Raw genomic sequence first — 12,160 nt, 5'->3', positions numbered from 1 at the left:
TCAGATTTGAATCCTCACGCTGCCGTGGAAGTTCCCTGAGTGATCTTGGGTCAGTTACATACTCTCAACCTAACTGAATTCACAGGGATATTTTGAAGATAAAATGGAGGAGGGAAAAAGGATGTAAGTCACTTTGGATCCCCATTGGAAAGAAAAGTGGAATATGAATGAAGTGAATAAATAACCATGTAAATAAGATCACTTTAGGTAGGCTAAAACTGATGCATCAACAGTTTGCAGTCCCTTTGGGTTTCCCCCCCTTACATTTAAACAACATAAGGAAAATCCATCCTATATTGTCTTTAAATTTTTACAAGCATTATTCCCATAAATATATCTTTTACATAAAGCTTTGCATTTTGGTAAAACATTTAACCCATATTTGATGTACTCCTTATTTCCTAACCAAACAGTTTTTAACATTTTTTATACTGGATCATAAGCGTTCAAGTTTTTGTTTACCAGATCAAACTTTAAACAAGAAAAATCAGATTATATAGTTTCAGGCAGCCAGTGGTACTTACTCGGCAGCTTGAGGACAGCCACATTAGCAATTATTCTCAACCAACAATGCCACATTTACTTCCACTCCTGGCATGAAGCCAGAACCTCAAGGAGGCTTGCAGCTTACCCATTGCTCTGGTAGTCACTATTTCAACTGCCAACCCCAAGCCCACCAGGGAAGAGTCTTGTCCACACTCCTGAAATATGGGGCAAGTGCCACATTGGAGAACAGTGGTCAGTAGAGCCACAGGTGGCTCCTGAGTCACTGAATGAATATCACTGATTTAGGGTATCACTGATTTAGGGATTTGAAATTAAATTTTCTATAAAATCACTGCTTCCAAGTTGATGATTCTGCTGTAGTGACTTACAACAATCCCCTAGACAGCTTGTTTCCCTTGCCACAGAATGGCATATTTACAGCAGTTTCTTTAATCCAAGTAATAAGTAGTTCCACAATGTGAGATGGACATCAAATGGGAGTGGGCAATTTCTAGCAATGTCCAGTAGTAATATATCCAGTTCTCTAGAGTATGTAACTGGTGACTGCCTGGCCTGATAGGTACTGCCTGCCCTGCTACCAACTTTAAGGTAAGAACAGAATAGGAACAGACTAACAGATGCAGAAACGAGACTAGCCAACAGCCAGTGGGGTGAGAACAGAGCCTTGTCCAGCTATCTACACATCTTGGTGTTTCTGATCAGAGATCTAGGCTTTTTAAAAAAAAATTTTAAAGCCAGAGATTTGCAGGTACAAATGTTCTTTAAACTGGGTTGGTACAACATACATCACAGCTGCTATCCCAGGCTACTTACATATTGGAGTTAATATATCCAGCTCAACACAGTCTCTAAACCCCTGAAATCAATGGGCTTTGAAGGGGTAACTCTACTTAGGATGGAACTACTCATAAAGGGAACTGTGCAACTTTTGACAGGAAACTTCCAGGAAATATGAATCAGTTCAAGATGTTAAAAAGTTTTCTTTCAGTATTAATTAAAATAACGTGCCCTGACACACTCTTTAGATGTCCCAATTTAAAAAAAAAACACAGAACTGCAGTCAAAGATGGTATGCAACACTAAACATAATGCCATAACAAGGACATTTCCTAAAGAAATGGCAGTGATAAAATCACCATTAACAAAAACAAAACTCTGTAGGCTACTGCACAGACAGTGGATACTGACTGGCACATGAATATGCATGCTAGACAAGGGTCTAAATCTCTAAAGCAAATATCACCAAACAACTTTAAAGGCTTAAAAGAACATGCACCTTTGCTGAAGAAAATTCAATGTAACAAGGTAGGCAAGCGCTCGTTTATATTGTGGTGAGCTTTTCCCAAACTTAAAAATGACAGCGAATTCTTACAATGAACATACAACAAAGTATCACACTGAACAGCGCATTCCTAACCAGTGACACCCTTCTAAATCCACAAGCTTAGAAGAGTGTTTTGTCTTTAGGGTTGGATTGTAAGAGTGTTATTTTCTTCTACATCTGATCGAGACAAAAATTTGAAAATAATCAAATAATTTGAGTTTATTATGTGAAAGCAGGTTGTAGGTGATCTCCCCCTTCACTGCCACCAAACTTTCCAATTTTTGTTTCACTTTAAGATGCTCAGACTTGCAAAATCATGGAGTCATCATTTTTAATCTATTTATAACTTTTATATCACATCTTTCCTCATTAGATTCAAGGTGGGTAACAATACAGCAGCAAGTTGCAGTGTCAAAAGATAAACACAAACATGCAAGGCAACAACACTTAAAACCCAATACACGTTTTTTAAAAATCAGATTAACATTCACAGATGCTACTACTGACATCTTATGCTATAAATGGGTTACACATCAATAACCAGGTAAAACAATAGTTACCATGAATAAAATGGCTATAATCCTCTAGGCAAAGGGCCCCACTATGTTCTAGCTCAGGGGTCCTCAACCTTTTTAAATAGGGGGCCAGTTCACTGTCCCTCAGACTGTTGGAGGGCCGGACTGCCGTTACTGTACAAGGCCGCGGGCCGTTAGTTCTCCGTCTTCTGCATCTCTCTCCCTTCCCCACACCACACACCCTGGCCTGGAAACTCACCTCACCTCGGTATCACCTCACACTCTGTCTCCGCCACCTCAGCCCAGTGCCGGAAGTGTGCGTTGCTAACGCAAGTTTAGGTTGAACGTCACTTCCGGTCTGATTTTGCCATAACCCGGCGGGCCGCATAAACGTCCTCAGCGGGCCGCATCTGGCCCGCGGGCCATAGGTTGAGGACCCCTGTTCTAGCTTTCAGTTTTAAGAGATCCCAGGCACTATACAACTATATGAAGTCATTTATAATTACTTTAAGATTATGACAACTAGGTAATACTATCCATGTTTGCCAGAAACACCAGAGAAAACTTTGAAAAAGAAACAGAAATAGAAATTCAGTAACCAGAATTTAGCTTAAAAAGAGCAAGACATAACTGGATGATTCATTAGGTAAAACTAAATATCCCGAAGTTTGGTTTACATTGACTCATTACTTAGTGCATCAATAAAAAATAAATCTTCAGTACTGCTAAAAGAAGAGCTACTGCATTTTCCCTTTGCTCCTGGCCCTTTAAGGGACCTGTGTGAACAGTTCAAGATTAAACAAACATTTGATTATGTATTAGTTTATATATTTTTCAGTTAGGTGTGTTCCATGTTTTGCTCCGTCTTCCCAAAATACAATGGGTACACATGATACCAATGTGGTGTAGTGGTTAAGGATGTCAGATTCCGATCTGGAGGACCCAGGTTCAAATCATCATTCTGCCATGGGAGCTAGCTGGACGATCTTGGGCCAGTCACATACTCCTGGCCTAACCTACCTCCCTGAGTTGCTGCAAGGATAAAATGGAGAGACAATGTAAGTCACATTGGGTGTGATCACACAAGAGATTTGACCTGACCTAGCCATGTCTCCCATCCAGATTTAGTGTTCACAATCACATGTGCAAATCTACCTCCACCCCCCCCCCCGAGTCCCACCCATACCTACCCTGTTTTAGGATGGGCTGGAACTGGATTAAAGAGCTACCTGGAACTTCCCGTCTGTCTGAACAGCCATGTGTGCAATGAACCCACCCAGCATGCGCATGAGCAGTCTGAATGCTCCTCTTGCACATGTGTGACCCAAGCCTCTCCCGGCACCAGGGTGGGTGCTGTGTGAATGTCATGGCACGGGTCAAAGAGAGCCAGCTTTTTCAGAGCTGGGATACTTCTGTGCCAAATCTCTTGTGTGATCTCATCCATTGAGTCACCATAGAGGGAGTATAAATGAAGTAAATACCACACAAATCCTGTATCCACAGAAGTTGCCTGAGCACTCTACCCAAAATGCTGACAAAGGAGCACATAATAACACAGAATAATCACCTGGAGTAACTTTGTTCCTCCCTCCGGCCCACATTTTTGTTTATTTTTAAACACCTAAGCTGATGAGGAGTTCTTGACAGCTTATACAATGTATTATGTTATGCTGGCTAGTCTTAACAAAACATACTACAAAAACTTTTGTTTTTGTATTTAACTGATAGTAAATGGCATCTAAGACTAGTTTATTTACTTCTGAGACCGTTTCAGAGAGTAGCTGTGTTGGTCTGCATTTTCAGAACCTGGAAAATATTTCCGTCCCAATGCATCATTAGTGAATAGTAGAAGTGCAATGTTAGCAAGTCTTACTAAAACAGAGAAGGCAAAGTATTTTAACATTTAATTATTCTTGAATTTTAAGGAACTGTTGTTTAACAAGAGGCTCTCTCTCAAAGGACTGAAATGACAGGGGGAGGAGTAAAAAACCTAAGCTGCAGTTTAACTTTGTTATGCGTGTTACAATCTTCTATAAACATGAAGTTTTTGACTGACTAAACTAAATTATCTCCTCCAATGGTTTCACCACCCAGTTCACAGTTTAAATCAATGTTTTCACAGATATGATTAACAATCATACAAACAGTTTTCTCCTGTTCAGTTCTAGGTACAGCATTATAACAGAAGCTGGGTTCTCATCCACACTGGCATTGCACGTACCTAAGAACACACAATAAATATTCACCACATTCCACCAAAGAGCAGCATCTGTTTGTTTTCAACTTTCTGTAACCCAAATTTCACTGCACTGTTTCTTGGATGTCTCATGCTGTTGATAGTTTTTGACAGTATGTAACCTACCTTGAGTCTCAGTGAGAAAGGGGGACTATAAATAGTGTAAGTGAATAAACAAACACACCTGTACCTAGGCAGGCACGGAAAAAGAAGCCAAAGCAGGATGTTAGTCAATAATGCTGCTGGGTCTTGTCATTCCTATTGTATGTGCTTTCATTGCACATCCAAGCAGAAATCCTAGGCAGCAGATCTCTCCAGCCAACCAAAGTCACAACAAGCACTGGCAAGTATAAAAACCCATAATTTCTGTTTCAGTACATGAAGAACAGACACCCCTCCAGCAGGCAGTCATGGGAACATTCTGTAGAGCTATTATCCTTCTGTAACACCAGGGTCCAAAAACGACTATGCAGGCCTTTCCAGCAAAAACAGGCTTAGACAAAAGGCCTCGATGCTGATATCCCCACCTCGATGCTGTTATCCCGCCCATGCAAAGAATGCTATTCTTACCAACTGATGAGTAAATCCTGTTGCAAGCAAATGATGGAAGCAAGGCAGTCCAAATGTGCAACACACGCACACTCCACAGGCAGAAACTCTCCGTGAACACAACAGAGTTACAGACTGACAGGACACACCATTGTCCACTGATCACAGAAGAGGTGGGGCCTGCTCTTCAGGCCAATTACATCCTCATGCATGCAGCAGACAGCATCACCACTCCCTGCTGTGGACCAGGCTCCCTGCAAAACTCACCACAAGCTAACACCTTCTGGATGCCTTCTTTGTCATTCCCTCACAGCATGCCACAGTTGGGAGGTAGCTCCTGTCTGAGCAGAGCCAGGACTGACACAACGCCCACTCAGAGCCTTCGATTTTCGGTGGAGGAGAATCTGTGCCTTTCCACACCAACGCCAGTTTCCCTCTAAGCTGAGTTCATGTGAGCTAGCTTAGCGTTTTTTAGCCCCTGGCTCACACATTTTTGTCTTAGCTCAGCCTGCTCAGGAAGGATGGCCCCTGAGCAAACTGATTTATGCAACAGCTTTACTTTAATACCAGTACCTCACAAAGTAGAGTTTTCACTCACAAGACTCCACAGCTTAGACGAAACATTGACTCCCCCTCCCCCCAAAAAGTTTCCCCTCACTCAGTCGGTAGCAAGAGGCAATGAAAAAGCAACCCAGGAACCACCTGTGAGGCAGTGTTCCCGCTGAGTTAGCTCACGGATTTTTAGCCTCCAGCTCACACATTTTTGTCTTAGCTCAGGAAAGATGACCAGAGCACACGAATTCATGCAGGAGCTCACAACTTTAATGCCAGTAGCTCACAAAGTAGAAGTTCTGCTCACAAGACTCTGCAGCTTAGAGGGAACAAGGCTCTGAGGGTGTTTTAAAGTTTAAAAAAGGAGGGGGGGGAATCAACCCCCACGCGCGCGCGCACGTACACAACCGAGCAGGAGGCTGAGTTACACAGGCAGGGAGAAAACCAAAAACGTCTGAAGTAAAACTGGGGAAAACACAGAGAAATAGAACTTGCGAATATATACAAATCTACACCAGCCACCCCCACTCCCCACATAACTCCAGCATCCCCGGCAGCTCTTCCCCCACATCTACGTCCCTGAGGATTATTACTACTCGTATTGATTACTGCACACACCAGGTTACCCCCCCCCTCCCCCCGCCCCAGAGGGCACGCTAACCGCCACGCACCTCAGCGCGAGCCGCCCACTCCGAGTGGCACGCGACCGAGGGTGACCGCGCGCACAAAGCCGAACGGGGTCCTCGCTCGCCACCACTTTTGCTTTGTGGTGGTTTGTTTTTTAATTTATTTATTTATTTATTTCCTCTACCTCAGTCTCGCGAGATTACGAAGGAAGATGAGGTCAAAGCGGGGAACAGAGAGAGAGAGCGAGAGCGCGCGAGACTGCCGAGAGCATCCGTTCCATTGGGCCGCGTGTATGGCTACGCGCGCGCACGCCGCTTCCCTGAATCTGACCCAAAGTGCAGCTTCGGTGGCTGTGAATGCCGCCATGATGGGGGAGGGCTGGCTACAGAGCACGCACCGAGAAAGCGTTGCCATGTCGTCACCGTCGCGACAAGGAAGCCCGACGTGAGGGAGGGGGGGACCCCGATAGACGTCACCTGCGAGTTTCCCTTCTCTCCGCCGGCTGCCATGGTGACTCCCACCTGCTAACGTTTGCCCACGATTATAGAGATAAGGAGGAAAATGTTATGGGAAAACTTCCGTGCTAAAAACTGAACCGCTTTTCTACCGTAGATTTCCACTCAGAAATATGTAAAGAGTTCGTCATAAAGGGACAGAGCGATGTTGCCCCTAACTAGGTTTTCGATTGCTACCGGAAGTTAATGTTGTAGCTGAATTTTTCTACCTCTGTCACTGAGCGTCAAAGCGGTAGGATTGTAATTTCCGCCAAGAATCTTCTCGCAGGGCATTATGGGAGGAACCTTTCACGTGGGTCAACAGGTTCTCTTATATCTTGAAGTGCTGGTTTTTGTCATTGGAACTGTGGCTCGGTGGTAGGGTCCTTGCTTTACATGCAGGAAGGTCCTAGGTTGAATCCTTGGTATCTCCAGGTGAAAAAAGAAACAGTGAACAGGTGTAAAGTGAGAGATCTCTGCCTTGAAACCTAGAGATAGATCCAAGTGGGTAGCCCTGTTTGTCTGAAGTAGTAGAACAAAATAGGAGTCAATTGCAGCTTTAAGACCAACGTAGTTTTATTCAGAACTTGAGCTTTCGTGTGCTCTCTAAGCACACTTCATCAGACAAGGAATCTGGCACAGTGAGCAGAGCCATACGTAGCTGGTAGGCAGTGGCCCAGAATGCAAGATGGTACAGATTTAAGAACCAATGACAGTGAAGTAAAATTATCTGGTAAAATGGTACAAATATAAGATTCAAAGAGCTGCTGTCTGTCTGAGCAGACAATACTGACCTTGATGGACCGGGAAGAGTGATTCTGTATAACGCAGCAGCTTTTACTCATAAAAGAGCCTTGTTTTATTACCTTATGAGTAAATGCTCTGGAAATATTTCAGTATCATTTCCATTTTCTTCATACTTTAAATTCATTTCAAGCAAGAGACATAAAAAGCACAAACAGACCAGTACCAAAATACTATAAAGCAGCACAGTAAAGGAACATTAACACTTTTGAAAGAATTAGCAAAACCCAATAAAAATGATCATATATTTTTATAGGAAGAAATGGAAGGAAATTAGACCATTGTTAGCAAAAATATGTAATGCAGCCATTATTTGGATGGCCTTTTAAAGTGGGGGCATTTATGTGGGTAACAAACTGTCTAAATCCAGAGAAGTTGCCATGTCCATCTGCCACAGTCTATGTGACATGGTCTTGGTCACCGATACCTAGTTAGATTCCTAGTGATACATTCAATTGGAAGATACTATCTATAAACAAGGAGAGGGGATTACTACGAAGACAGGACAGATGGCCCTGTTTTCCAAGGAATAGGTGTGTTATGTTGCACTCCATATATGAAAACAGAATCCAGTCAAAAGAGTACATGATCCAGTCAGAGAGATACTGACTGTTCCCTACTGTTAATTAATCTGAACAGTGTAGATAAACCTGAAAGGCCTGAAAACTACTTTTCTTAACACAAACAGGAGTCTTGTGGCATTGTAAAGTTATTCCATCATAAATTTTCATCTGCATCAGATGCAATTAATGGATCATAAGAAGCAGGTAGTAAATATGCAGTAATTATGAAACTAATTCCGGAGTTGCAAAATAGATTAGTTATGAAGTTTGAAGAGCCTGGGGGTGCTTCTGGAGCCTTCCTTGATGACGGAGGCCCAGATAGCAGCCACTGCCAAATCCGCCTTTTACCATCTTTGGTGGATGAGGCAGTGGCTGCTATATTCCTCAAGCACAGCGACTTGGCAACTGTGATCCATGCTACAGAGACTGTGATCCATCACCTTGAGACTGGATTACTGTAATGCCCTCTACACAGGGCTGCCCTTGTCTCAAATCTGGAAGCTTCAGCTGGTGTAGAATGCTGCAGCCAGATTGCTATTGGGGCTCCCCATACAACCTGTGCTGAAAGCACTGCACTGGCTGCCTGTTTCAAGGTGATAGTTTTCACCTTTAAAGCCCTATATGGCTTGGCACCTGCTTACCTTTGGGACTGTCTTTCCCCATATGTCCCCCAGAGAGTACTTCATTCAGGGACTCAAAATCTCCTGTTGATCCCTGGGCCAAAGGAAGCCAGGCTGAAGGCAACTAGGGCCAAGGCTTTCTCAGTGGCAGCACCCTATTGGTGGAATGAGCTCCCAGAAGAGATCAGGACCCCTCTCAGTTCTGTGGGGCCTGCAAGACCGAGTTATTCCATCTTGCATTTAATTGCTGAACTTGGAGCTCGATGTAGCAGTTGAAATGAGAACCTGCATTTAACACCGCCTAGACCATTGGATGTAACCTGTGATAATGAAGATGACCTTAGAACCATCTAGTTATCTACTGTATTAATGGTACTGTATTATTTTATGATATTATCACTATATAGCACCTCTATGCTTTTACTGTTTTATCATGTTTTATGTTTTTATATCTCTATTGATCTGTTAGTCATCCTGAGCCTGCTTCATTGGGGAGGGTGGGATACAAATCTAATCTAATAACATAAATAATAAATACATTGGGGGCCAAGTTACGCATTAGACTCAGTTGAAAGTAGTCCCCCCCTTTAAACAAAAAGTAGTTGAAATCTGAAGTGAAAAAGTCGCATGACAAAAGATCTTAACTCTTTCCTCTTAAGTTTTCAGTGTAGGAGGGAAAGCTGGGAGAGAGAAAACAGTTTATTTGAGGTTACCGTGGTGTGCTTTTTTGAACAGCATAATAAAAAGTTAAATGTATCGTTTCCTATGCGGAAAAAAATTAACCCCACTTAGGGGGTAAGCTAAGAAAAAACAAGTATCAGATGTAATTCTGCCCTGAGCAATCTTGAATATTTGTATATTTTTATACAAAACAACAGGATTTGGTCTAAGAATACAGTACTAGCCACTGTAACCTTGCTGAAACTGACCATTGCTGGATCTACTCTCTATCCAGATAACAGGCCTCCGAGGAACTCCCCTGAGGCCCATGGTGGAAGAAAATATAATACAAGTACAAAGGGTTGTACAGAGAAGGTCTCATTTGCATGCCTGACAACATAGAACTATGCTTTAAAATAATTATTTAAAATGGAGGGGGAATCATGTTTGCAGAAATTACCCTACTACAGCATTTTTTAAAAATCTGTTTTCAGATTTGTAGTAACAAAAATGCAACAAACAAAACAGGAAGAAAAAAGAAGTACAAAATCGCTGTCCAAGTCACATTACTGATTCAATGAGTTTTGAACAAATGCACCCTGGTATGTGAGGAAGAGAGCTTTGACCTAGGAAAGCTTAAGCCCTGGGGGCGGGAGGGATTGTTTTAAGGTGCTAAAAAGGTAAAAGTAGTCCCCTGTACAAGCACTAGTCGTTTCCGACTCTGGGGTGACGTTTTCACGGCAGACTTTTTACAGGGTGGTTTGCCATTGCTTTCCCCAGTCATCTACACTCTTCCCCCAGCAAGCTGGGTACTCATTTTACTGACTTCGGAAGAATGGAAGACTGAGTCAACCTTGAGCTGGCTACCTTAATCCAGCTTCTGCCGGAATTGAACTCAGGTCATGAGCAGAAAGCTCAGACTGCAGTACTGCAGCTTTACCACTCTGCACCACGGGGCTATTGGCCTTGAGTTTTGTTCTACTGATGGAATATTACAGCTTCCAAAGCCACTGGGAATTCACGTTTTTGAATTCAGGGTAAATTTCTCCTACACAGCACAGCTACATGCATTTATTGTCTAGTAGGGAATAGAGTTGCCAAGCCCAACTCAAGAAATATCTGGGGACTTTGGGGGTGGAGCCAGGAGCAAGGGTGTGACAAGCACAGTGAACTCCAAAGGGAGTTCTGGCCATCACATTTAAAGGTACCACATTCCTTTTAAATGCCTTCCCCCCATTTGGAACAATGAAGGATAGAGGCATCTTCTTTTGGGGCTCATAGAATCAGACCCCCAGGTCTAATCTTTTTGAAATTTGGAGGGTTTTTTGAGGAGAGGCTCCAGATGGTATGCTGAAAATTTGATGCCTCTACTTCAAAAAACAGCCCCTCAGATACCCATAGATCAATTCTCCATTATACCCAATGGGAATCGGTCTCCATAGGGAATAATGGAGTGCCCAGTAAACATTTCCCTCCCCCACCCCACTTTCTGATGACCCTAAAGAGGGGGGAGGGCCTCCAAATTGGGAGATCCTCTGCCCCCAACTGGGGATTGGCAAACCTAGTAGGGAAAGCTGGATTCAGGTTGGTCTGAAGCAACAAAGTTTGAGTCCAGTGGCACCTTTAAGACAAAGTTTGATTCTGGGTATAAGCTTTCATGTGCATGAACATTTGTTTGTTAGCTTTTGTATTTGTATGCTAACTTGCTGCTATTCACAGGTCTTACCTACTGTTTTAATCCAACCTCAGCTATACTTATTGCCTAATTACTTACACATCTTACTCTAACTAACATTTCCTGGCAACTAAACACACCCCCCCATATGTAATGGTGGAGGAAGTCTTGTTTCAGTGTATCAGAAGAGGTGTGCATGGCATGCACACAAAAGCTTATATCCAAAATAAACCTTTGTTTAAATGCTTCAGACCAACATGGGTATCCACCTGAATCTAGTAGGGAAAGGTTCAGGTGGGAAGCCATGTTGGTCTGAAGCAGTAGAACAAAGTTAGAATCTAGTGGCACCTTTAAGAGCACCAAAATTTTTTATTCAATATATAAGCCAGGGGTGGGGGAAACTGCAGCTTGGGAGCCACATGTGGCTCTTTCACACATATTGTGTGGCTCTTGAAGCCCTCACCACCGCTGGCAGCTTAGAGAGGACATTTTTCTCTCTAAATCACTTCTCCAAGTCACCTGGTGGCTTGGAGAATGTTTAAAGTTAAAGTTGCTTTCTTTCTACCTCTCTCCCCCATCTATGTGCCTCCTTCCTTCCCTTTCAGCTCTCAAACATCTTACCTTTATTCTATGTGGCTCTTATGTTATGCAGGTTTGCCCACCCCAATACAAGCTTTCATGTACAAGCACACTTCTTCAGATACAATGAAATGGAATTAAACCCAAACAAATGATAACCATATATACAAAGCTTGTTATTTCTGTTTGGTCCTCGAATCTGTTAAAACACCTTCATTACACTGTATGCTAATTTACTGCTGACTGGTAATTTCCGTTTAATTATATCTGAAGTTGTGTGTATGCACACGAAAGCTTCCACCTCAAACAAAACGTTGTTGGTCTTAAAGGTGGCACTAGATGCAAACTTTGTAGATAGATCCAGGTAGGCAGCTGGGTTGGTCTGAAGCAGCAGAACAAATTTTAAGTCTAATGGCACCTTTAAGACAAACAAAAGTTTATTCAAGGTATGAGCT

General features: G+C 42.8%; 1 protein-coding gene across 3 annotated transcripts in view; it reads right to left on the bottom strand.

Annotated features, from left to right (window-relative positions):
* The window catches only part of BCL2L13 (BCL2 like 13), a 51,656-nt gene extending 45,201 nt beyond the window's left edge, over positions 1–6,455 (bottom strand). The window contains exon 1 of one of the 3 annotated variants that reach the window (XM_060245790.1): positions 6,355–6,455. The gene's annotated coding sequence lies outside the window, so the exon portion shown is untranslated. Of the gene's footprint in view, positions 1–5,152; positions 5,292–6,354 lie in introns of those variants that run through there. The other 2 variants (XM_060245792.1, XM_060245791.1) reach the window with 2 other exon arrangements.
* Positions 6,456–12,160: the final 5,705 nt, after the last annotated feature.

Source organism: Heteronotia binoei, chromosome 8 (genome assembly GCF_032191835.1).
Source record: "Heteronotia binoei isolate CCM8104 ecotype False Entrance Well chromosome 8, APGP_CSIRO_Hbin_v1, whole genome shotgun sequence".
NCBI classification, from domain to species: domain Eukaryota; kingdom Metazoa; phylum Chordata; class Lepidosauria; order Squamata; family Gekkonidae; genus Heteronotia; species Heteronotia binoei.
This window is presented reverse-complemented; position numbering and strand designations above follow the sequence as displayed.